The sequence below is a fragment of the Symphalangus syndactylus genome, chromosome 20 (genome assembly GCF_028878055.3).
Source record: "Symphalangus syndactylus isolate Jambi chromosome 20, NHGRI_mSymSyn1-v2.1_pri, whole genome shotgun sequence".
NCBI classification, from domain to species: domain Eukaryota; kingdom Metazoa; phylum Chordata; class Mammalia; order Primates; family Hylobatidae; genus Symphalangus; species Symphalangus syndactylus.
In genome coordinates this window covers 67,814,077-67,837,614 of record NC_072442.2, presented here as the reverse complement: position 1 = coordinate 67,837,614, position 23,538 = coordinate 67,814,077, and the positions used below count along the sequence as shown (strand labels likewise).

The 23,538-nt window shown below is 45.8% G+C and overlaps 1 protein-coding gene across 2 annotated transcripts in view; it reads right to left on the bottom strand.

Moving 5' to 3' along the window:
- The window catches only part of YWHAE (tyrosine 3-monooxygenase/tryptophan 5-monooxygenase activation protein epsilon), a 60,378-nt gene that overhangs the window by 20,780 nt on the left and 16,060 nt on the right, over positions 1–23,538 (bottom strand). The window contains exon 2 of one of the 2 annotated variants that reach the window (XM_055256373.2): positions 4,444–4,476. The exons of the other annotated variant lie outside the window; for it this stretch is intronic. The gene's annotated coding sequence lies outside the window, so the exon portion shown is untranslated. The remainder of the gene's footprint in view (positions 1–4,443; positions 4,477–23,538) is intronic. 2 annotated transcript variants of the gene reach the window in all.

The following is a 23,538-nucleotide window of genomic DNA, read 5'->3' as shown; positions in this document are numbered from 1 at the left end:
CTAGGTGGCGAGCAACGAAAGGGGCCCAGAAAAGCCTTGGGATCTACCACAAGTATAGGGAAACACAACAGCGTGCGAATGCAAAGCACCACAAACAGCACAAGAAATAGATAACTGAATAAATACATTAATAAAAACTAATTTTTGATGCCATATTACCATGTGGCTCTCCAACATTACCCAAGTTTGAATCTTTGGTGATGAGACTCAAGAATCTGCATTTTAGGACCAGGAGTAGTGGCTCACACCCCTAGCACTTTGAGAACTGAGGCAGGAGAATCACTCGCACTCAGGAGTTCAAGACCAGCCTGGGCAACACCAACACGGTCAGACCCTGTCACTAAAAAATAAAAATAGAGGCTGGGCACGGTGGCTCATGCCTGTAATCCCAGCACTTTGGCAGGCGAAGGTGGGTGCATCACCTGAGACTATCCTGGCCAACATGGTGAAACACTGTCTCTACTAAAAATACAAAAATTAGCTGCACGTGATGATGCATGCCTGTAGTCCCAGGTACTCTGGAGACTGAGACAGGAGAATCGCTTGAACCCAGGAAGTGGAGACTGCAGTGAGCCAAAATCGTGCCGCTGCACTCCAGCCTGGCAACAGACAGAGACTCCATCTCAAAAAAAAAAAAAAAAAAAACCGAATAAATAAAATAAAAATAAAAATCGGCCGGATGCAGTGGCTCATGCCTATAATCCCAGAACTGTGGGAGGCCAAGGTGGGCAGATCATCTGAGGTCACGAATTCAAGACCAGCCTGGCCACCGCGGTGAAATGGTCTCTACTAAAAATACAGAAATTAGCTGCGTGTGGTGGTACGCGCCTGTAATCTCGGCTACTTGGGAAGCTGAGGCAGCAGAATTGCTTGAACCCAGGAGGCAGAGATTGCAGCTGAGATCGCGCCACTGTATGCCACCTGGGGCAACAGAGCGAGACTCTGGCTCAAAAAAACAAAAAGAAAAAAAGAATCTGCATTTAAATAAGCATCCTTAGCTTTCATTAACACCCTAAGCATAAGCATAACTTAACTAATAGGTATGAAAGAGATGGTGACTTCATAAAACACAACTAAATCGGATGGGCACGGTGGCTCACACCTGTAATCTCAGCACTTTGGGAGGCCAAGACGGGTGCATCGCCTGAGGTCAGGAGTTTGAGACCGGCCTGGCCAACACGGTGAAACCCATCTCTGCTAAAAATACAAAAATTAGCTGGGCATGGTGTACGCTTGTAATCCCAGCTACCAGGGAGGCTGAGGCAGGAGAATCGCTTGAACCTGGGAGGCAGAGGTTGCAGTGAGCTGAGATCGCGCCACTGCATTCCAGCCTGGGTGACAGAGACTCCATTTCAAAAAAAAAAAAAAAACATAAAAACCAAAACACTACTAAATTAAGGGGAGCGAGCCTAACGTATCCAGGAAAATATGTTTCAAAAATTAATCCTTTTGGGAATAAAAAAATTAAGAGAAGCAATATTTTGTAAAGTCTCTTTGAAAAAAATTTGGCAATGTTTTAATAAACATTTACCACATGACTCAGCAATCCTAGTTCTATGTATTATCCAGAAGAAAAATAAATAAATCTTTACAAAGACTTTTACACAAACACTCACAGCAACTATATTCATAATAGCCAAAAAATGGAAACCACTCAAATGTGCATCTAGAGGGGAAATGTATAAGCACACTGATGTTCACATCTTTAAGATGGGATACCACTCAAAAATAAAGAATTAACTATCCATGCACAGTGGCTCACATCTGTAATCCCAGCATTTGGGGAGGCCAAGACAGGAGGATTACTTGAGCCCAGTAGTTTGAGACCAACCTGGGCAACATGGTGAGACTCTGCCTCTACAAACATTAGCTGGGTGTGGTGGTGTGTGCCTGCAGTCTCAACTACTCAGGCGGCTAAGGCAAGAGTACTGCTTGAGCCCAGGAATTCAGGCCTGCAGCAAGCTATTAGGTTGGTGCAAAAATAACTGCGCAGTTTGCCATTAGACGTAATGGCAAAAACCACAATTACTTTGTATAATCCTAATACTGTACTCCAGCTTGGACGACAGAGCGAGAGACTGTGTGTCCAGAAAGAGAAGAGGAGGGAGGAGGTGAGAAAAATAATTAACTGATACAAGCAACAACATGGAAGGATCTGAAAATATCATATGAAGTGAAGAGTCAGATTAAAAGGATTTTATCATTCCATTTATATCAAATTGCAAAAAATGCAAACTAAAAAGACAGAAAGCAAATGGTTACCAAGGTACAGAGGTGAACTGAGGGGCTTTTGTACAAAGAACAGCTCACAGAATTGTACATGTAAAAGTGGCATGTTTAACTGTACACCTCAAGCTGATTTTTTAAATGCAATTCTGAGCCATTAAAGAAGGATGACATGTCGGGTGCTGTGGCTCACACTTGTCATCTCAGCACTTTGGGAGGCTGAGGCAGGTGAATCACCTGAGGTCAGGAGTTCAAGACCAGCCTGGCCAACATGGTGACACCCCGTCTCTACTAAAAATACAAAAATTAGGCCAGGCACGGTGGCTCATGCCTGTAATCTCAGCATTCTGGGAGGCCGAGGCCGGCAGATCACCTGAGGTTGGGAGATCAAGACCAGCCTGACTAACATGGAGAAACTAAAAATACAAAAAAATTCGCCGGGCGTGGTGGCACATGCCTGTAATTCCAGCTACTCGGGGCTGAGGCAAGAGAATCGCTTGAACTCGGGAGGCAGAGGTTGCAGTGAGTGGAGATTGCGCCACTGTACTCCAGAGTCTGGGTAACAAGAGCGAAATTCCATCTCAAAAAAAAGAAAAAGAAAAATACAAAAAAAAAATTAGCCGAGCGCAGTGGCAGGCGTCTGTAGTGCCAGCTACTCGGGAGGCTGAGGCAGGGGAATCGCTTGAACCCCGGAGAAAGGGGTTGCAGTGAGCTGAGATCGCGCCATTGCACTCCAGCCTGGGTGACAGAGTGAGACTCCGTCTCAAAAAAAAAAAGAAGTATTACAATATGGTAATAAGACCACTCATTAATTCATTTGTAGGAGTCTGAAAGTACTCATTTGAAACATGCCCAATTTTGTTTTCTAAACCACAGTCATGAAACAGGCTAAATTTAGAAGCAGTGGAATAAGTAATCTCACCTCCATACTAGTTTAATTCTCAAAAATCAGCAAGTCAAACATAACTCAGAGGCAAGCCTGTAATTAAACTTTCCAAACTGATGACAAAGTAAATCTTAAGTAACCCAGCTACACAAAAACAGTGCCATTAATTCTTTTAAGGCTTTAAAATATTACATACAGAAAAACTATGCAGACGTCAAATACTACCAAAAATTTAAGTTACATATCTCAAATATTATTCCTTATGATTTCATTTTCTTCAAATTTTGTGCTTTACAAATTTTCAACAACGAAGACTTAGTATTTTTTTTTTTTTTTTTTTTTTTTTGAGACGGAGTCTCGCTCTGTCGCCCAGGCTGGAGTGCAGTGGCGCGATCTCGGCTCACTGCAAGCTCCACCTCCTGGGTTCACGCCATTATCCTGCCTCAGCCTCTCCGAGTAGCTGGGACTACAGGCGCCCGCCACCACACCCGGCTAATTTTTTTTGTATTTTTAGTAGAGACGGGGTTTCACCGTGGTCTCGATCTCCTGACCTCGTGGATCCGCCCGCCTCGGCCTCCCAAAGTGCTGGGATTACAAGCGTGAGCCACCGCGCCCGGCCAGACTTAGTACTTTTATAATGCAAGGAGAAATATATTTATAACAGTGATACCCTACTGTTCCAGATTCATGCATAATAAATACCTTCATTTTTACATATACACAAAACAATGCACAGACTGTGTGGTAAAATTATAGAAGCAACAGTTACCCCTTTAATAATACCTTTATTTATATATAATTCCCCTACCTTAACAATTCACCCATTTAAAGTGTACCATTCGGCCGGGAGCAGGGGCTCACCCCTGTAATCCCAGCACTTTTGGGAGGCCGAGGTGGATGGATCACGAGGTCAGGAGATCAAGAACAGCCTGCCCAACATGGTAAAACCCTGTCTCTACTAAAAATACAAAAATTAGCTGGGCATGGTGGCAGGCGCCTGTAGTCCCAGCTAACCCAGGAGGCTGAGGCAAGAGATTTGCCTGAACCCGGGAGGCAGAGGCTGCAGTGAGCCGAGATGGCGCCATTGCACTACAGCCTGGGTGACAGAGACTCCGTCTCCAAAAAATAAACTGTACCGTTCAACGGTTTTTAGTATATTCACAGAATTCTGCAATCATCATAATTTTAGATTTTCATCACTTCAAAAAGAAAAGCCCCAAACCCATTAACCATCACTTCCCAATGTACCCGAACCCCAGCCCGGTCAACCACCAATCTATTTTCCGCCCCTACACACTTGTCTCTTATGCACATTTCAGGTGCGGGCATACCTTGGAAGATACTGCGGTTTCAGTTCCAGAGCACTGCAAAAAAAAATATTGCAATAAAGCAAGTCACATGAATTTTTGTGTTTCCCAGTGCATAGAAAAGTTATGTTTAAACTACACTGTAATCTATTAAGTGTACAACAGCATTATGTCTAAACAATATACATATCTTAATTTAAAAACACCTTATTGCTAAAAAATGCTAATGTTCATCTGAGCCTTCAGCAAGTGATAATATTTTGCTGTTGGAAGGTTTTGCCTTGATGTTGATGGCTACTGACTGATAACGGTGATGGCTGCTGAAGGTTGGAGTGCGTGGCAAGACAATGAAGTCTGCCATGTTGATGGCCTTTTCCTTTCCTGCATCATTTCTCTGTAGCATCTGACGCTGTTGGACAGCATTTACCCACAGAAAAACTTTTTTTTTTTTTTTTGAGACGGAGTCTCGCTCTGTCACCAGGCTGGAGTGCAGTGGCACGATCTCGGCTCACTGCAAGCTCCGCCTCCCGGGATCACGCCATTCTCATGCCTCAGCCTCCTGAGTAGCTGGGACTACAGGCGCCTGTCACCATGCCTAGCGAATTTTTTGTGTGTATTTTTAGTAGAGACGGGGTTTCACCATGTTAGCCAGGGTGGTCTCGATCTCCTGACCTTGTGATCCACCCACCTCAGCCTCCCAAAGTGCTGGGATTACAGGCGTGAGCCACCGCACCCGGCCAGAAAAACTTTGTTTTTTGTTTTGTTTTTTTGAGACAGAGTCTTGCTCTGTTGCCCAGGCAGTGGCACAATCTCGGCTCACTGCAGCCTCTACCTCCAGGGTTCAAGCAATTCTCCTGCCTCAGCCTCCCAAGTAGCTGAGACTACAAGTGGGCGCCACCACACCCAGCTAACTTTTCTATTTTTAGTAGACACGGGGTTTCAGCATGTTGGTGAGGCTGGTCTTAAACTCCTGACCTTGGCCAGGTGCGGTGGCTCACGCTTGTAATCCCAGCACTTTGGGAGGTCAAGGCGGGCAGATCACAAGGTCAGGAGATCGAGACCACGGTGAAACCCTGTTTCTATTAAAAATACAAAAAAATTAGCCGGGCGTGGTGGCAGGCACCTGTAGTCCCAGCTACTCGGAGAGGCTGAGGCAGGAGAATGGCGTGAACCCGGGAGGCGGAGCTTGCAGTGAGCCGAGATTGGGCCACTGCACTCCAGCCTGGGCGACAGAGCGAGACTCCGTCTCAAAAAAAAAAAAAAAAAAAAAAAACTCCTGACCTCAGGTGATCTGCCCGCCTGCTGTGTTAACAGGCATAAAAACAACATTGCAGGCTGGGCGCAGTGGGTGGCTCACACCTGTAATCCCAGCACTTTGGGAGGCTGAGGCAGGTGGATCACGAGGTCAGGAGATGGAGACCATCCTGGCTAACAAGGTGAAACCCCGTCTCTACTAAAAATGTAAAAAAAATTAGCCGGGCATGGTGGTGGGCACCTGTAGTCCCAGCTACTCGAGAGGCTGAGGCAGGAGAATGGTGTGAACCCGGGAGGCGGAGCTTGCAGTGAGCCGAGATTGGGCCACTGCACTCCAGCCTGAGCAACAAAGCGGGACTCCATCTCAAAAAAAAAAAAAAAAAAAAAAATCAAAAAAACATTGCTCTCCTTACACAACTCTATCAGAGCTCCAGGGTGACCAAGTACAGTGTGAGAGTGTGTGGTGTGTGTGTTTTTTGAAACAGTGTCACACTCTGTCACCCAGGATGATACAGTGGCACCATCTCAGCTCACTACAGCCTCAACCTCCCCAGCTCAAGTGATCCTCTGACCTCAGCCTCCTGAGTAGCTGGGACTACAGGTGTACGCCATTATGCCCAGCTAATTTTTATTATTTTTTTGTAAAGACAGGGTTTTGCCATGCTCCTCAGGCTGGCCTTGAACTCTTGTGCTCACGTGACCCACCCATCTCGGCCTCCCAAAGTGCTGGGATTACAGATGTGCACCACCGCACCCAGCCTCAGTGCATTTCCAATGTGCAGTAAGATAATGAAGGGAATTTTTTTTTTCTGAGTACTAAGTTGCAACAGTGGGCTTAAGATATTCAGAAAACCATGCTGTAAACAGAAGTGCTGTCTTCCAGGCTTTGCTGTTCCATTTATAAACCAGGCAGAGTAAATTTAGCATGATTCTTAAAGAGGCCTTGAATTTTTAAAACGGTCAATGAGCACTGGTTTCAATTTAAAGTCACCAGCTGCATTAGCCCCTAAGAAGCTGCATCAGCCTGTCCTATGGAGCTAGACACACTGACTTCTCTCTAGCTAAGAAAAGTCCTAGACAGCATTTTCTTCTAATACAAGGCTGTTTTGTCTACGCTGAAAATCTATGGTGTGGTCACCATCAATAATCTTAGCTAAATCTGGATAATTTGCTGCAGCATCTACATCAGCACCTGCTACTTGACCCTGTACTTTTTTTTTTTTTTTGAGACAGAGTTTCACTTTGTCGCTCAGGCTGGAGTGCTGTCACAACGTCTCAGCTCACTGCAACCTCCGTCTCCTGGGTTGAAGCGATTCTCCTGCCTCAACTTCCCCAGTAGCTGAGATTACTCGTCTGCCACCACGCCCAGCTAATTTTTTATATTTTTAGTACAGGCGGGGTTTCACCATGTTGGCTAGGCTGGTCTCGAACTCCTGACCTCGTGATCCGCCCGCCTCGGCCCCCTAAAGCGCATGCTCAGCCAACCTTGTACTTTTTAAGTAATGGAGATGGTGTCTTTCCTTAAACCTCATTAACCAACCTCTGCTAACTTCCAGCTTTCTATCTGTAGCTTTCTCACCTCTCTCAGCTTTCTTAAATTTGAAGAGAGTTAGAGGGTTGGTCTGAATTAGGCTTTGGCTTAAGGGAATAGTATGGCACGTTTGATCTTCTGTTCAGACCACTGAAACTTTCTCCCTGTCAGCAAGAAGGCTGTTTTGCTTTCTCATCATTGCTGTGCTCACTGGAGTAGCACTTTTTAATTTCCTTGAAGAACTTTTCCCTTGCATTCACAACTGTGGCGCAAGAGGCCCAGCTTTCAGACCGTATCTCGGCTTTTAAGGTAGCCTTCCTGACTCAGCTTAATCATTTCTACCTTTCTATTTAAAGTGAGACTGGGATTTTTCTTTTAAACACTTGGAAGCAACTGCAGGGTTGTTAATCGGCCTAATTTAAATATTGTTGTGTTTCAGGTAATAGGTAAACCTAAGGGAAGGGAGAGAGACAGGGAGTCAGAACACAAACAAGAGCTCACGCCTGTAATCCCAACACTTTGGGGGGCCGAAGGCAGGAGGATCATGTGAGCCTAGGAGTTCAAGACCAGCCTGGGCAACAGGTGAGACCCTATCTCTACAAAAAATACAAAAACTAGCCAGGCATGGTAATGTGTGCCTGTCGACCCAGCTTCCAGGAGGCTGAGGCAGGAGGATTGCTTGAGCCTGGGAGATCAAGGCTGCAATGAGCATTCCAGCCTGGGTGACAGAGTGAGACCCTATCTCAAAAAATAGTAAAATACAGGCCGGGCGTGGTGGCTCACGCAGTAATCCCAGCACTCTGGGAGGCCGAGGCGGGCAGATCACATGAGGTCGGGGAGTTCGAGACCACCCTGACCAACATGGAGAAACCCTGTCTCTACTAAAAATACAAAAAAATTAGCCAGGCATGGTGGCACGTGCCTGTAATCCCAGCTACTCGGGACGCTGAGGCAGGAGAATCGCTTGAACTCAGGAGGCGGAAACTGCGGTGAGCCAAGATCTCACCATTACACTCCAACCTGAGCAACAAGAGCAAAACTTAGTCTCAAAAAAACAAACAAAAAAAGGAACACACACATCTATCAATTAATTTCTCTCAGTTCATGGATCCCCAAAACAATTAAAACAGTAACATCAAAGATTGCTGATCACAGATAACCACCATTCACATATAATGAAAAGTTTGGGGTCAGGCGCGGTGGACTCACGCCTCTAATCCCAGCACTTTGGGAGGCCAAGAAGGGTAGATCACGAGGTTGGGAGATGGAGACCATCCTGGCTAACACGGTGACACCCCGTCTCTACTAAATATACAAAAAAAAAATTAGCCAGGCGTGGTGGCAGGTGCCTGTAGTCCCAGCTACTCGGGAGGCTGAGGCAGGAGAATTGCGTGAACCCAGGAGGCGGAGCTTGTAGTGAGTAGAGACGGGGGCACTGCACTCCACCTGGGTGACAGAGCAGGACTCCATCTGAAAAGAAAGAAAAGAAAAGAAAAGAAAAGAAAAGAAAAGAAAAGAAAAAAGAGAAGAGAAGAATAGGAGGAAAAGAAAAGTTTGAAATACTGCACAAGTTACCAACATGTGAAGAGAGACAAGAAGTGAGCACCTGCTGCTGGAAAATGGCACCAACAGACTTGCTCAAAGCAGGTTCCAGAAACCTTCCATTTGTTTTGTAAAAATGTAGTATCTGTGAAGCACGATAAAACAAGGTGTGACTACGAACGGCATCAAAACTAACTACACCCTTCAGGCCCTCCCTCAATAGAGGATGAACTCCAACCATTATATTCACATAAAGACCCTCAACACAATTAGCATTTCCTGAAATCACCTTTGCAGCAAGTATTTTATCTGTGGGATGTGGGCATTTCACGGGTGGGGGAAGGCTGTCATGTGTTTGCAGCAGGTGTGATCCCAATTTATGAACCAGAAAACTGAAATGATCGAAATCACTTCTTTTGGATCCACGGGCAGTTTTGCTACAGTAATTCTGAGTAACAAAACCGAATTTCTAGGACTTTTCATGGTTTGGGGACAAGGGTGGGTGATTAAAATCACCACTCTGAAAAACATAATCCTCACAAGTTAATTAAACATAGTTAAGTCTCTTTAGTTCCAGGTAAGTTTCCCTTCATTGTATGATAATAGCCTAGACAAAGATCCACCACATGGAACCAGCTTGTGTCTGGGACACCCATCATCTGTTGCTGCCAGTAGAGTCCCAAGTTTTTCCCCTTGACTTGTTAACTGAGGTTTGGTTTGTGGTTGTGTTCTTTCAACTATGTTGTTCATTCAACAGACTAATTCATAAATAAAACACCCCATTTCAACTATGTTGTTCATTCAACAGACTAATTCACAAATAAACCCCCCCATGCTAAAATAGGCACTGTTCCAAATGCTTCGCTGTATTAATGCACTTCATCTTCTCAACAGACCTCAGAAGTGGGTACCAGTATTATCCCATTTTAGAATATCTCCACATACCGAAGAACACGAAGGTTAAACTTGTTCCATATCACAAAGCCAGTGGACTACAATTCAGGGAATCTGATTTGAGTTGTGCTTTGATTTAATCATATTGCCTCAGATTTGAGTATTTATTTGAATGCATCTGTACGAGGATCCTTTTGTTTGCTTCTGTGACAATAGAGGAGAAATAACTGGTTTCAGTGACTCTACCAGAGAAACAAGTTTCATATATTAAAATGTGGTTTAGACCCAGGCATGGTGGCGTCTGCCTACAGTCTGACCTACCTGCAAAGCAAGAGGCTTGAGAGGTTCAAGGCCAGCGTAGGCAACACAGCGAGACCCAGTTTCAACAATAATTTAATTTAAAAATAAAATGTGGGGCCAGGAACGGTGGCTCACACCTGCAATCCCAGCACTTTGGGAGGCTGAGGCGGGCAGATCACCTGAGGTCAGGAGTTCGAGATCAGCCTGACCAACATGGAGAAACCCATCTCTCCTAAGCATACAAGATTAGCCGGACGTAGTGGTGCACGTCTGTAATCCCAGCTACTCGGGAGGCTGAGGCAGGAAAACCGCTTGAACCCGAAGGCGGAGGTTGCAGTGAGCCGAGATTTCGCCACTGCACTCCTGCCTTGGCAACAAGAGCAAAACTCCATCAAAAGAAAGAGACAGAGAGAGAGAAAGAACAAAAGAAAGACAGAAAGAAAAGAAAAAAGAAAACAAAACAAAACAAAAGAAAAGAAAAAAGAAGGCAGGCAGGCAGGCAGGCAGGAAGGAAGGAAGGAAAGAAGGAAGGAGAAAGAAAGAGAAAGGAAGGAAGGAAAGGGAAGGAAGGAAGGAAGGAAGAAAGAAAGAAAGTAAGTAAGTTCACTCCTGCTTAAAACGCATTTCTTTTTCCACCTAGAGGTTCACCCCCTCCCAAAAAAGCTTACTTTATTCTTTTCTCTTAAAGAGATGGGAGCCTTTGTATGTTGCCCAGGCTGGTCTCCAACTCCTGGGCTCAAGCAATCCTCCCACCTCAGCCTCCTGAATACAAAAAGCTTAGTTTCATACCTCTAATATCTTTACATCAACATCCCAGTAAACTTGATTTTCCCAAGACTGTCCCTGCCGAGTAGTAAAACAAGTCTCTGCTGAGCTTCAACAGCTTCTGATAAACACAGAGTACAAAATCATAAAAGGAGCAGGTCTCCACCTATCAGGCTGACAAGTCACAAAGCACAATTTACAGCTCCTAATGAAATTCAGGGTCAGGAAAAAAGCAAACTGTTCAGAATCTGTCATGAGAAAAATGAGCAGGTTCTGTACTGGCTGACAGGATTAATGTTCCTCTTACCAAAGCATACAGGGTCATAACCCTAACTTTTCTTTTTTTTGAGACGGAGTCTAGCTCTGTTGCCCAGGCTTAAGTATGATCTCACTGCAACCTCCATCTCCCAGGTTCAAGTGATTCTCTTGCCCCAGCCTCCCTGGTAGTTGGGACTACAGGTGCCCACCACCGTGCCCAGTTAATTTTTGTATTTTTAGTAGAGACAGGGTTTCACCATGTTGGCCAGGCTGGTCTCGAACTCCTGCCCTCAGGCGATCCACCTGCCTCAGCCTCCCTAGGTGGTGGGATTACAGGCGTGGGTTACCACACCCGGCCCTAATCCTGATTTTAAAGGCAGAAAAATGAAGCTGAGAGTAATGTTCCTAAAGTCACACAATGGTAAAACCCAAACTCAAATCCAGACAATCTAACTTAAGAGCCTGAGTTTTTAGCCATCACACTTCAATGACTTTGCAACCACAGTGCTCATAGAAACAAATTCTTCAGCCTAAGAACAGTAAAAGCAATCACACCAAGGGAAGAAAAGGGTATAGCATCAGGCATTGACATAAAAAGGTTCTGTCAGAACCAGAAATGTGGCTCACACCTGTAGTCAGTCCCAGCTACTCCAGAGGCTGAGATAGGAGGATCACCTGAGCCCAGGAGTCCGAGGCTACAGTGAGCTATGATCATGCCACTGCACTCCACCCTGGGCAACAGAGCAAGACTCTGTCTCTCAAAAACAAAGAGTTCAGTCACTTAGGTTCTGGAAAGGTCCTGAGCTTGCTTTATATAAAGGCTAATCAATTAGCCAACGACCTTTCCTTTTTCCTAGGAAACATCATCCCTCTGGATCAAACTCAAATGTCTTACTACATAAAGACTTCCCGGCTGGAAGCAGTGGCTCATGCCTGTAATCCCAGCACTTTGGAAGGCCGAGGCAGGTGGATCACCTGAGGTCAGGAGTTCGAGACCAGCCTGGCCAACATGGTGAAACCCCATCTCTACTAAAAATACAAAAATTAGCTGGGCATGGTGGCAGGTGCCTGTAATCCCAGCTACTCGGGAGGCTGAGGCAGGAGAATTGCTTGAACCCGGGAGGCGGAGGTTGCAGTGAGCCAAGATCACGTCACTATACTCCAGCCTGGGAAACAGAGGCAAGACTCCGTCTCAAAATGAAAGTCTCAAATTGTTTTTATGGTTTGGCGGGGATAGTATGCAAGTTTGTTGGGGAGAAACTTACAAGGTGCTATTTACTAAGGAATTTACCTTGTGGATATTTTCTTAAAAAGGAGTCATCGGCCGGGCGCAGTGGCTCACGCTTGTAATCCCAGCACTTTGGGAGGCCGAGGCGGGCGGATCACGAGGTCAGGAAATCGAGACCACGGTGAAACCCCGTCTCTACTAAAAATACAAAAAAATTAGCCGGGCGTGGTGGCGGGCGCCTGTGGTCCCAGCTACTCGGAGAGGCTGAGGCAGGAGAATGGCGTGAACCCGGGAGGCGGAGCTTGCAGTGAGCCGAGATTGCGCCACTGCACTCCAGCCTAGGCGACAGAGCGAGAGTCCATCTCAAAAAAAAAAAAAAAAAAAAAAGGAGTCATCACAGAAAATGTATGACTAGATTTACATGTGAGAAGCAGTCTTCAATTGGATACTTCTGACCCCATTGAAATAACTGAGGACATTTCTGCAGAAGGCTGACATATGCGAATGCTCAGGAATTGTGTGGCTTTCAAATAATCTGATTAAGCTTGGACAACCTCCAAGGAATGAATAAAATTAGGCAAAAGCTTGACAATCACTGAACAGTCAATTCACAGATAATTCAATGACAATGAACACTCTGCCTTACTGATTTCTAAAAGGTCCCAATATCTTGCTAGTCACATGACAACTCTCCTGTTACTATTCAGAAATATAAAGATGGAGCAAAACTTTTTCTAAAACAATTATCACGCACTTTCTCTATCACACTGACAAATAATCTGGGAGGCATCAGTTCTGTACTAAAAAGCATGTCTAAAAAACCTGACTCAGACAATTTCAGGAGCAATACTACTCGTTTACTGTAAAAGAAATTCAGTACAGGCCAGGCACAGCAGCTCACGCCTGTAATCCTAGCACCTTGGGAGGCCAAGGCAGGTGGTTAGGAGTTCAGGACCGGCCTGGCCAACATGGTGAAACCCTGTCTCTACTAAAAATACCAAAAACTAGTTGGGCATGGTGGCACACACCTGTGATCCCAGCTACTCGGGAAGCTGAGGCAGAAGAATCGCTTGAACCTGGGAGGCGGAGGAAGGTGCAATGAGCAAAGGTCGTGCCATTGTACTCCAGCCTGGAGACAAGAGCAAAACTCTGTCTCAAAAAAAAAAAAAAAAAAAAAAAAAAAAAAAAAAAAAAAGAAATTCAGTATGATCCCCCAAGAAAGTTACGAAACATTCTCGGATGGCTAACCTGACTTATATTGGATTTTAAACATTAAATCTCTGCCCAAATTTGGCAATTTTAATTTTATCATAATTAATTCAGCTGCTTGAAGCCTGCTCAAAGTTTGCGATGTCATCACTTTAAGGTCGACTACACTCATGTCAGTGTACTTCCAACTCACCTAAGAGCTCTATGGGATGTTAAGACACACTTCAGATTTTACATGGCCTCATGCCTGTAATCCCAACACTTTGGGAGGCTGAAGTGGGCAGACTGCTTGAGCTGAGGAGTCTAAGCCCAGTCTGCGGAACACGGAAAAACTCCATTTCTACTAAAAATACAAAAAATTAGCCGGTGGCACACACCTGTAATCCCAGCTACTCTGGAGGCTGAGGTGGGTGGATCAACTGAGCCCAGGAAGTCAAGGCTGCAATGAGCTGTGATCACACCACTGCACTCCAGCCTGGGCAAAGACAGCAAGACTCAGCCTCAAAAGAAGATTTCATATATGCAAAACTTCTAATTTGAATGACGAAAAAAATTATCAACTACACTAATTCTAATAGTAAATAACATGGAAAGAATCTAAGAATGTAACAAAATGTCAAATCTGCAGCTTGAGAAGTCTTAAATCATATTTTCTTAGACAAAATGCAAGAATAGTAACCACTAGTTCTACTCAATTAAGATGAGCAAAAGGCTGGGATGTATCCTGGAGTTTGTTACGATGAGTTATAAAGGAAGGAGTACTTGAGGTAAACAGTTGGGGCCAGGTGCGGTGGCTCACGCCTGTAATCCCTGCACTTTGGGAGGCTGAGGTGTGTGGATCACCTGAGGTTAGGAGTTCGAGACCAGCTTGACCAACATGGTGAAACTCCATCTCTATTAAAAATAGAAAAATTAGCCAGGTGTGGTGGCACATGTCTGTAATCCCAGCTACTCGGGAGGCTGAGACAGGAGAACTGCTTGAACCCAGGAGTCGAAGGTTGCAGTGAGCCAAGCTCGTGCCACTGCACTGCAGCCTGGGCAACAGGTGAGACTCTGTCTCAAAAAAAAGTTGGACAAGATTTAGGAAACACTCCTGGAACCTGTTTTAATTTAAGCAAAGATTTAAAATTGTGTAAAACAAACAGGATTAGTTGGTTGACATGTAAATTATACTTTGTGTTCAATACGGTGAAAGAACCAGAATGCTGTAAACAGAAAATAATGGAAGTATGAAGCAGCTTTTCTGAAGAGGCCCTATTCTAATCCAGTAACTTTGACTATTATTGTAGTACCCACATACCACGTGCACTTTTATTACACAAAAATGACACACTCTGAGAAAGAGCACAGGAAAGTACCACCACAGCACGGCAACCACCACAGTTACAGCAAAAAAAAGTTTCAGAATAGCTTTTTTTTTTTTTTTTTGAGACGGAGTCTCACTCTGTCGCCCAGGCTGGAGTACACTGGCGTGATCTCGGCTCACTGCAACCTCCACCTCCCGGGTTCAAGCGTCTCCTGCCTCAGCCTCCGAAGTAGCTGGGATTACAGGCACACGCTACCACGCCCAGCTAAATTTTGTATTTTTAGTACAGGTGAGGTTTCACGATGTTGGTCTCGAACTCGTGACCTCAGGTGATCTGCCTGCTCGGCCTTCCAAAGTGCGTGAGCCACCGCGTGCAGCCCAGACTAGATTTTCATTCCTGCTTATTCATATGCTATTTGACTTCAAGTATGCCACTTAATCTCTAGGAGCTTGTTCCTCACCCATAACATGGAGGATACCCAGCCCTGAGTTATGAGAGTTTAAAATGAGATTGTAGAGTAAATTGTCTGGCATATAATATGAATTCAATTATATGTTTAATTTCTTTTCTTCGCCTCACTTCCAAGGATTAAATAACAAAAAAACAAAACCGGAATCCAGACGGGTGGGGGTGTTAATGTGCCTGATGTAGGAAAGAGCTAAATAAAGAACACAGAGTTTAGAATCTAAGTCTAATAAAGCCTTTTGTAGAATATGGCTCCATTTTTTCTAACCCAGACTTTCCATTCTTACATCTCATATATTTAATCCCATATCTGTGCCTTTGGTAACATATCCAAAGAACCTCACTCTCCCAACATCCAAATCTTACTCCGCAATTAATGTCTCACCTACTACTCAAGTTTTCCCCGACAACTACAGCACACAATCCCTTGTTCTCCTTCTCTACAATTCCTGTATCATACAAGCTGGCAATCATCATTCTAGTTTCTAGGCACAGCTTGCCAGATTAGACTGTAACTCTTCCATAGTAGGTATTATAAGTAACCATTTTATTACTCACAAGGGGAAAGTTGTTCCCCATACATGCTAAAGAAATACATATTGATTAAATGGTCCAAGAGGCTGGGAGCAGTGGCTCACGCCTGTAATCCCAGCACTTTGGGATGCTAACAATCACTTAAGGTCAGGAGTCACAGACTGGCCTGGCCAACATGGCGAAACCCCACCTCTACTAAAAATACAAAAATTAGTCTGGGTGTGGTGGCACACACCTGTAATCACAGCGCTTTTGGAGGCTGACGTGGGTGACTCACCTGAGGTCGGGAGTTCGAGACCAGCCTGACCAACATGGAGAAACCCCGACTCTACTAAAAATACAAAACATTAACCAGGCTTGGTGGCGCATGCCTGTAATCCCAGCTACTCAGGAGGTTGAGGCACGAGCATCCCTTGAACCCGGGAGGTGGAGGTTGCAGTGAGCTGAGATAGTGTCAGTGCACTCCAGCATGGGCAACAGGACAAGACTCATCTCTAAATAAATAAATAAACTTAAAAAAATAAGTAATGGCCAGGCGCAGTGGCTCACGCTTGTAATCCCAGCACTTTGGGAGGCCGAGGTGGGCGGATCATGAGGTCAGGAGACCGAGACCACGGTGAAACCCCGTCTCTACTAAAAATACAAAAAAAATTAGCCGGGCGTGGCGGCGGGCGCCTGTAGTCCCAGCTACTTGGAGAGGCTGAGGCAGGAGAATGGCGTAAACCCAGGAGGCGGAGCTAGCAGTGAGCCGAGATCGCGCCACTGCACTCCAGCCTGGGCGACAGAGCGAGACTCCGTCTCAAAAAAAAAAAAAAAAAAAAAAAGTAAATAAAACAAAAGAGGCCGGGCGTGGTGGCTCACGCCTGTAATCCCAGCACTTTGGGAGGCCGAGGCGGGCGGATCACGAGGTCAGGAGATCGAGACCACGGTGAAACCCCGTCTCTATTAAAAATACAAAAAATTAGCCAGGCGCGGTGGCAGGCGCCTGTAGTCCCAGCTACTTGGGAGGCTGAGGCAGGAGAATGGCGTGAACCCGGGAGGCGGAACTTGCAGTGAGCCGAGATTGAGCCACTGCACTCCAGCCTGGGTGATAGATCGAGACTCCGTCTCAAAAAAAAAAAAAAAAAAAAACACAAAAGGTTCTTCAAGAATGCATGTGGGGGGGGAGGGGAATTTCAAACTATCAACTAATCAAAACGTAACATAAATGCACTGAGAAAGGCCGAGCACAAGGGCTCAGGCCTGTAATCCCGGCACTTTGGGAGGCCAACACGGGTGAATCGATTCAACTTAGGAGTTCTAGACCAGCCTAGGAGACATGGCGAAACCATGTCTCTACAAAAAAAAATACAAAAATTGGCCAGGCCTGGTGGTGCACGCCTGTAGTCCCAGGCATGGGACTGAGGTGGGAGCATCACTGGAGCATGTGAGGTCAAGGCTGCAGTGAGCCCAGACTGGGCCACTGTACTCCAGCCTGCGCGAGCGCGCGAGACTATGTCAAAAAAAAAAAAAACAAAACAACAACAACAAAAAAAACAGGCACGCAGGCAGACAGAAAAGAAAGAAGAAAAGACAAGACAAGACAAGACACAGATAGGCACTGGTGCAAAGAAAAAGTTATTACAGGAGACTCAAACCACTGACAAGTTACTTCCAGCAGTAAGTAGTAGTTTTTTGTTTGTTTGTTTTAAGAGGGAGTCTCCCTCTGTCCCCCAGGCTGGAGTGCAGTGGCCCGATCTCGGCTCAATGCAAGCTCCGCCTCCCAGGTTCAAGCCATTCTGCTGCCTCAGCCTCCCGAGTAGCTGGGACTACAGGCCCCCGCCACCACACCCGGCAATTTTTTTGTATTTTCAGTAGAGATGGGGTTTCACCGTGTTAGCCAGGATGTTCTCAATCTCCTGACCTCGTGATCCGCCCGCCTCGGCCTCCCAAAGTGCTGGGATTACAGGCTTGAGCCACCACGCCTGGCCTTTTTTTTTTTTTTTGAGATGGAGTCTCACTCTGTTGCCCAGGCTGCAGTGTAGCGGCGCAATCTTGGCTCACTGCAAGCTCCGCCCGCAAGCTCCGCCTCCCGGGTTCTGGGACTACAGGCGCCCACTACCAGGCCAGGCTAATTTTTTTTTTGTATCTTTAGTAGAGACAGGGTTTCACCATGTTAGCCAGGATGATCTCAATCTCCTGACCCTGTGATCCGCCCGCCTCGGCCTCCCAAAGTGTTAGGATTACAGGCGTGAGCCACCACGCCTGGCCAGTAGTTTTCATTATTTACTTGATATGGTTGTACTGTTGACTTTACATTTAAATTCATCTTTTGCAGTAAGAAATGAAAAACAGGCCAGGTGTGGTGCCTCATGCCTGTATTCCCAGCAATTTGGGAGGCCAAGGCCAGAGGATCACTTGAGGTCAGGAGTTCGAGACCAGCCTGGCCAACATGGCAAAACCCCATCTCTACTAATAATACAAAAATTATCCAGGTATGTTGGCATATGACTGTAATTCCAGCTACTTGGGAGGCTGGGGAAGGAGAATTGCTAGAACCTGGGAGGCTGAGGTTGCAGTGAGCTGACCTCATGCCACTGCACTCCAGCCGAGGTGACAGAGCAAGATTCCATCTCAAAAAAAAAAAGGGGGGGGGGGCCAAAACAAAAGTGGAAAAACTGGCTGGTCATGGTGGTTCACATCTGTAATCCCAGCACTTTGGGAGGCCGAGGCAGATGGATCACCTGAGGTCGGGAGTTCGAGACCAGCCTGACCAACATAGAGAAACCCCATCTCTACTAAAAATACAAAATTAGCCAGGCATGGTGGCGCATGCCTGTAATCCCAGCTACTCTGGGGGCTGAGGCAGGAGAATTGCTTGATCCTGGGAGGACGAGGTTTCCGCGAGCTGAGATCGTGCGATTGCACTCCAGCCTGGGCAACAAGAGCAAAACTCCGTTTAAAAAAAAAAAACGGAAAAACTATTTCACATATTGTTTAATTTTTTTTTTTTTTTTTTGGAGACAGAGTCTTGGTCTGCTGCCCAGGCTGGAGTGCAGTGGCGCGATTTCAGCTCCTGGCAACCTCTACCTCCCGGGTTCAAGCAATTCTCCTGCCTCAGCCCCTACCAGAAGCTGGGATTACAGGCGGCACGTGCCACCACGCCCGGCTAGTTTTTGTATTTTTAGTAGAGGTAGGGTTTCACCATGTTGGCCGAGCTGGTCTTGAACTACTGACCTCAGGTGATCCACCCGCCTCGGCCTCCCAAAGTACTAGGATTACAGGCGTGAGCCACCCCACCCAGCCCTTGTTTAAATTTTTTAAAACACAAGTTTTTAGTTAAATTTTGTGCTGCACATTCGTAAGTTGCTAGTATTATAAAGTTAATAAACTTTTTCAGAAAACAGAAAGAGTATTCCCACAATCTCCGCACTTTGGGAGGCTGAGGTGGGAAGATTTCCTGAGCCCAAAAGTTCAAGACTGGCCTCGGCAATATGGCAAGACCCCATCTCTTCATACATTTAAAAAATTAGCCAAAGAGGGCGGGGCACAGTGGCTCACGCCTGTAATCCAAGCACTTTGGGAGGCTGACGCGTGTGATCACGAGGTCAGGAGTTCAAGACCAACCTGGCCAACATGGTGAAACCCCATCTCTACTAAAAATACAAAACAATTAGCCGTGCGTTAAGCAGGTGCCTGTAATCCCAGCCACTCAGGAAGATGAGGCAGAGAACTGCTTGAACCCAGGAGGCGAAGGCTGCAGTGAGCCAAGATCCAGCCACTGCTCTCCAGCATGGGATTGAAAGAGCGAGACCCTGTCTCAAAAAAAAAAAAAAAATTAGCCAGGCATGGTGGGCACACCTGTAGTGCCAGCTACCCAGGACGCAGAGGTGGGAGAATCACTTGAGCCCAGGAGGTGAAGGCTGCAGTGAGGTGTGTTTGCTACTGCACACCAGCTTGGGCAAGAGTGAGATCACATCTCAAAACATTGAGAGTACACATGTAAAAAGATTTATGCTCGACCGGGCACAGTGGCTCACGCCTGTAATCCCAGCACTTTGGGAGGCCGAGGTGGGCGGATCACGTCAAGAGATCGAGACCATCCTGGCTAACACGGTGAAACCCCGCCTCTACTAAAAATAAAAAAAATTAGCAGGGCATGGTGGCAGGTGCCTGTGGTCCCAGCTACTCCGGAGGCTGAGGCAGGAGAATGGCGTGAACCGGGAAGGAGAGTTTGGAGTGAGCCAAGATCGCGCCACTGCACTCCAGCCTGGGCGACAGAACGAGACTCTGTCTCAAAAAAGATTTATGCTCATTTACTAACAAACCCCACTTCTCACAACTAGTAAACAACTCAAATTACAGAAAATCACATTTTGGATATAGTTTACTGCAGTGTTAATACAAAATAGATTATTAGATATGTCAAATACCCAATAAAGACATTCACAAGCAGTTCATAATGTAAGATGAATATTCACATAATATTCAGTCAGATATAAATATGTATCTAAATAACATAATGAAATGGTGAACAAAACACCTCCACAGAAAGTACCAGATACTAGAAGTTTTCTTCTTTTTTTTTGAGACGGAGTCTCGCTCTGTCGCCCAGGCTGGAGTGCAGTGGCGCGATCTCGGCTCACTGCAAGCTCCACCTCCCGGGTTCACGCCATTCTCCTGCCTCAGCCTCCCGAGTAGCTGGGACTACAGGCACCCATCACCACGCCTGGCTAATTTTTTGTATTTTTAGTAGAGACGGGGTTTCACCTTGGTCTCGATCTCCTGACCTCGTGATCCGCCCTCCTCGGCCCCCCAAAGTGCTGGGATTACAGGCGTGAGCCACTGTGCCCGGCCAGATACTAGAAGTTTTCTTCTAAGCTTCCCAGCAAAATCCGAAATATGTACGTACATCTAGATTGAAAAAATACTCTGAATAGATATTTTAGCTAGAAAATATCCAAGTTGCCCTTTTTTTTTTTTTTTTGAGACAGAGTCTCACTCTGTCGCCGAGGCTGGAGTGCAGTGGCGTGATCTCGGCTCACTGCAAGCTCCGCCTTCTGGGTTCACGCCATTCTCCTGCCTCAGCATCCTGAGTAGCTGGGACCACAGGCACCCGCTACCATGCCCGGCTAATTTTTTTGTATTTTTAGTAAAGACGGGGTTTCACTGAGTTAGCCGTGATGGTCTCGATCTCCTGACCTTGTGATCCGCCTGCCTCGGCCTCCCAAAGTGCTGGGATTACAGGTGTGAGCCACGGCGCCCGGCCCCAAGTTGATTTTAATATAATTTAACCAGTGGTTGCATGTAATGACTGTCTTCCTAATAAAGGGTAAATATACACAAAGAATTCTTCTGTTCATAGAAAAACAATTTTTTTTTTGAGATGGAGACAGTGTTTCTTTTTTTTTTGTTTTGTTTTGTTTTTTTGAGATGGAGTCTCGCACTATCACTCAGGCTGGAGTGCAATGGCATGATCTCGGCTTACCACAATCTCCGCCTCCCGGGTTCAAGCGATTCTCCTGCCTCAGCCTCCCAAGTAGCTGGGACTACAGGTGCGTGCCACCACACCCGGCTAATTTTTGTATTTTGAGTAGAGACAGGGTTTCACCAGGCTGGTCTTGAACTCCTGACCTTATGACCCACCCGCTTCAGCCTCCCAAAGTGCTGGGATTACAGGAGTGAGCCACTGAGCCCAGCCTAGAGTTTCTCGTTGCTCAGGCTGGAGTGCAATGGCGCAATCTGGGCTCACTGCAAACTCCGCCTCCCAGGTTCAAGAGATTCTCCTGCCTCCGCCTCCCAGGAGTAGCTGGGATTACAGGCATGCGCCACCAAGCTCAGCTAATTTTTTTTTGTATTTTTAGTAGAGACGGGTTTCTCCATGTTGGTCAGGCTGGTCCTGAACTCCTGACCTCAGATGATCCACCTGCCTTGGCCTCCCAAAGAAATTTTTTTTTTAAATCAGTTTCAGGTTTGTTTTTTCTTTTTAGAGGAGTCTCCCTATGCTGCCCTGGCTGGCTTGCAGTGGCTATTCACAGGCATGACCATAACACACTACAGCCTGCAACTCCTTGGCTGAAGCTCACCCTCTATTGCACTCCAGCCAGGGTGACAGGGCAAGACTCTGTCTCAAAAAATAAAAAAAAAAAAAGTAAAGATAAAATGAATAAAGAAATGTTGGCAGCATTCTGAAACCAGAAAATGTAAAAGTTAAGAAGAAATCTGCAGCAATAAGATAAAGGCATTAAGACCATGTTAATGATGTACAGTTATTAATTGTTGAGAAGATGAAAATCTGCCAGCAACTGGTCTAGAAGAAAACACCAAGGTCCGCTGTGATCAGTCCCCCAGGCCTCCCAACTACATGCCTGAAAACTCATCTACTGAAAAGGTACACAAATAAAAAGTACAACACCATACCGCAATTTACTAAGTTACCAGAGCTTCTTATCCAGGCATTTATAAAGCTCTAGTCCCATCTATCAGTGGTCCCCAACCTTTATCTTCTTCATACATTAAAGATAACACTATTCAGAGAGAAGCTAAGCCAAAAGACTGCTATAATCCCAGCACTTTAGGAGGCCAAGGCAGGAGGACTGTTTAAGCCCAGCTGAGAGACCAGCCTGGGCAACACAGAGAGACCCAGTCTCCACAAAAAAGGGTGAAAAAAAGAAAAGAAAGCCTCAAGCAGTTTGGACTGACGTTTACACACAAGAAATACCGAAGTGGAAGGAGTACCAGCTTTGGAGGGCACCAGCCTACAAGAAATACCAAAGTCGAAGGAGTACCAGCTTTGCAGGGCACCAGCCTTGGCAGAATACCAGTGACGTTTCAAATGTGTTGTCACTTTTCCTCAAGTACTGATCCTTATCTGTAAAATGGGTAGTACTTTGCACGGTTGTTTGGATGACAAGTGAGAGAAATCGCCAATAAACAGTAGATGAGGCCGGGCGCGGTGGCTCACGCTTGTAATCCCAGCACTTTGGGAGGCCGAGGCGGGCGGATCACGAGGTCAGGAGATTGAGACCACGGTGAAACCCCGTCTCTACTAAAAATACAAAAAATTAGCCAGGCGTGGTGGCGGGCGCCTGTAGTCCCAGCTACTCGGAGAGGCTGAGGCAGGAGAATGGCGTGAACCCGGGAGGCAGAGCTTGCAGTGAGCCGAGATCGTGCCACTGCACTCCAGCCTGGGCGACAGAACGAGACTCCGTCTCAAAAAAAAAAAAAAAAAAACAGTAGATGGTACTATTATTACAGGGTTTTATCATTACAATGAAACACTTTAAAGAGGTTTTTCAATTTGTTAGTACCATTTTACACTAGTAGTCAGTGAAGAAAACACCGAGCTTTCTACAGTCTTTAATATGGGACACCCAGCACCTGATACAGTACCCTGCATATACCAGACACCACTGGTGCTAACTAATTCAAACTAACTCTTAATTACACATAGGAACAGAATAACTCCAAAAGCAATTATACATTCACTAGAATTATAAAGTCCTTGAAAAGATCTTTTGTCTATTTTGTTCACTGATGAATCCCAAGTGTCTAAAATGTCTAGAACAGTGCCTGGTACATAGTTGGCATTCAATAAGTATTTGTCAAATAAGTTTGGGAACTTGTTTTTTAACATTTTAATACTTTGATTAAGGCTTTTCAAAAGACAATAATCTTGACACTCAAGGACAACTTTTACTCTTCATATACCAGCCTAAACAGAGGCACCTCTCCTCACTCTAAAAGTAACTACATGAGCCAGGCACGGTGGCTCACGCCTGTAATCCCAGCTCTTTGGGAGGCCAAGGCGGGTGGATCACCTGAGGCCAGGAGTTTGAGATCAGCCTGGCCAA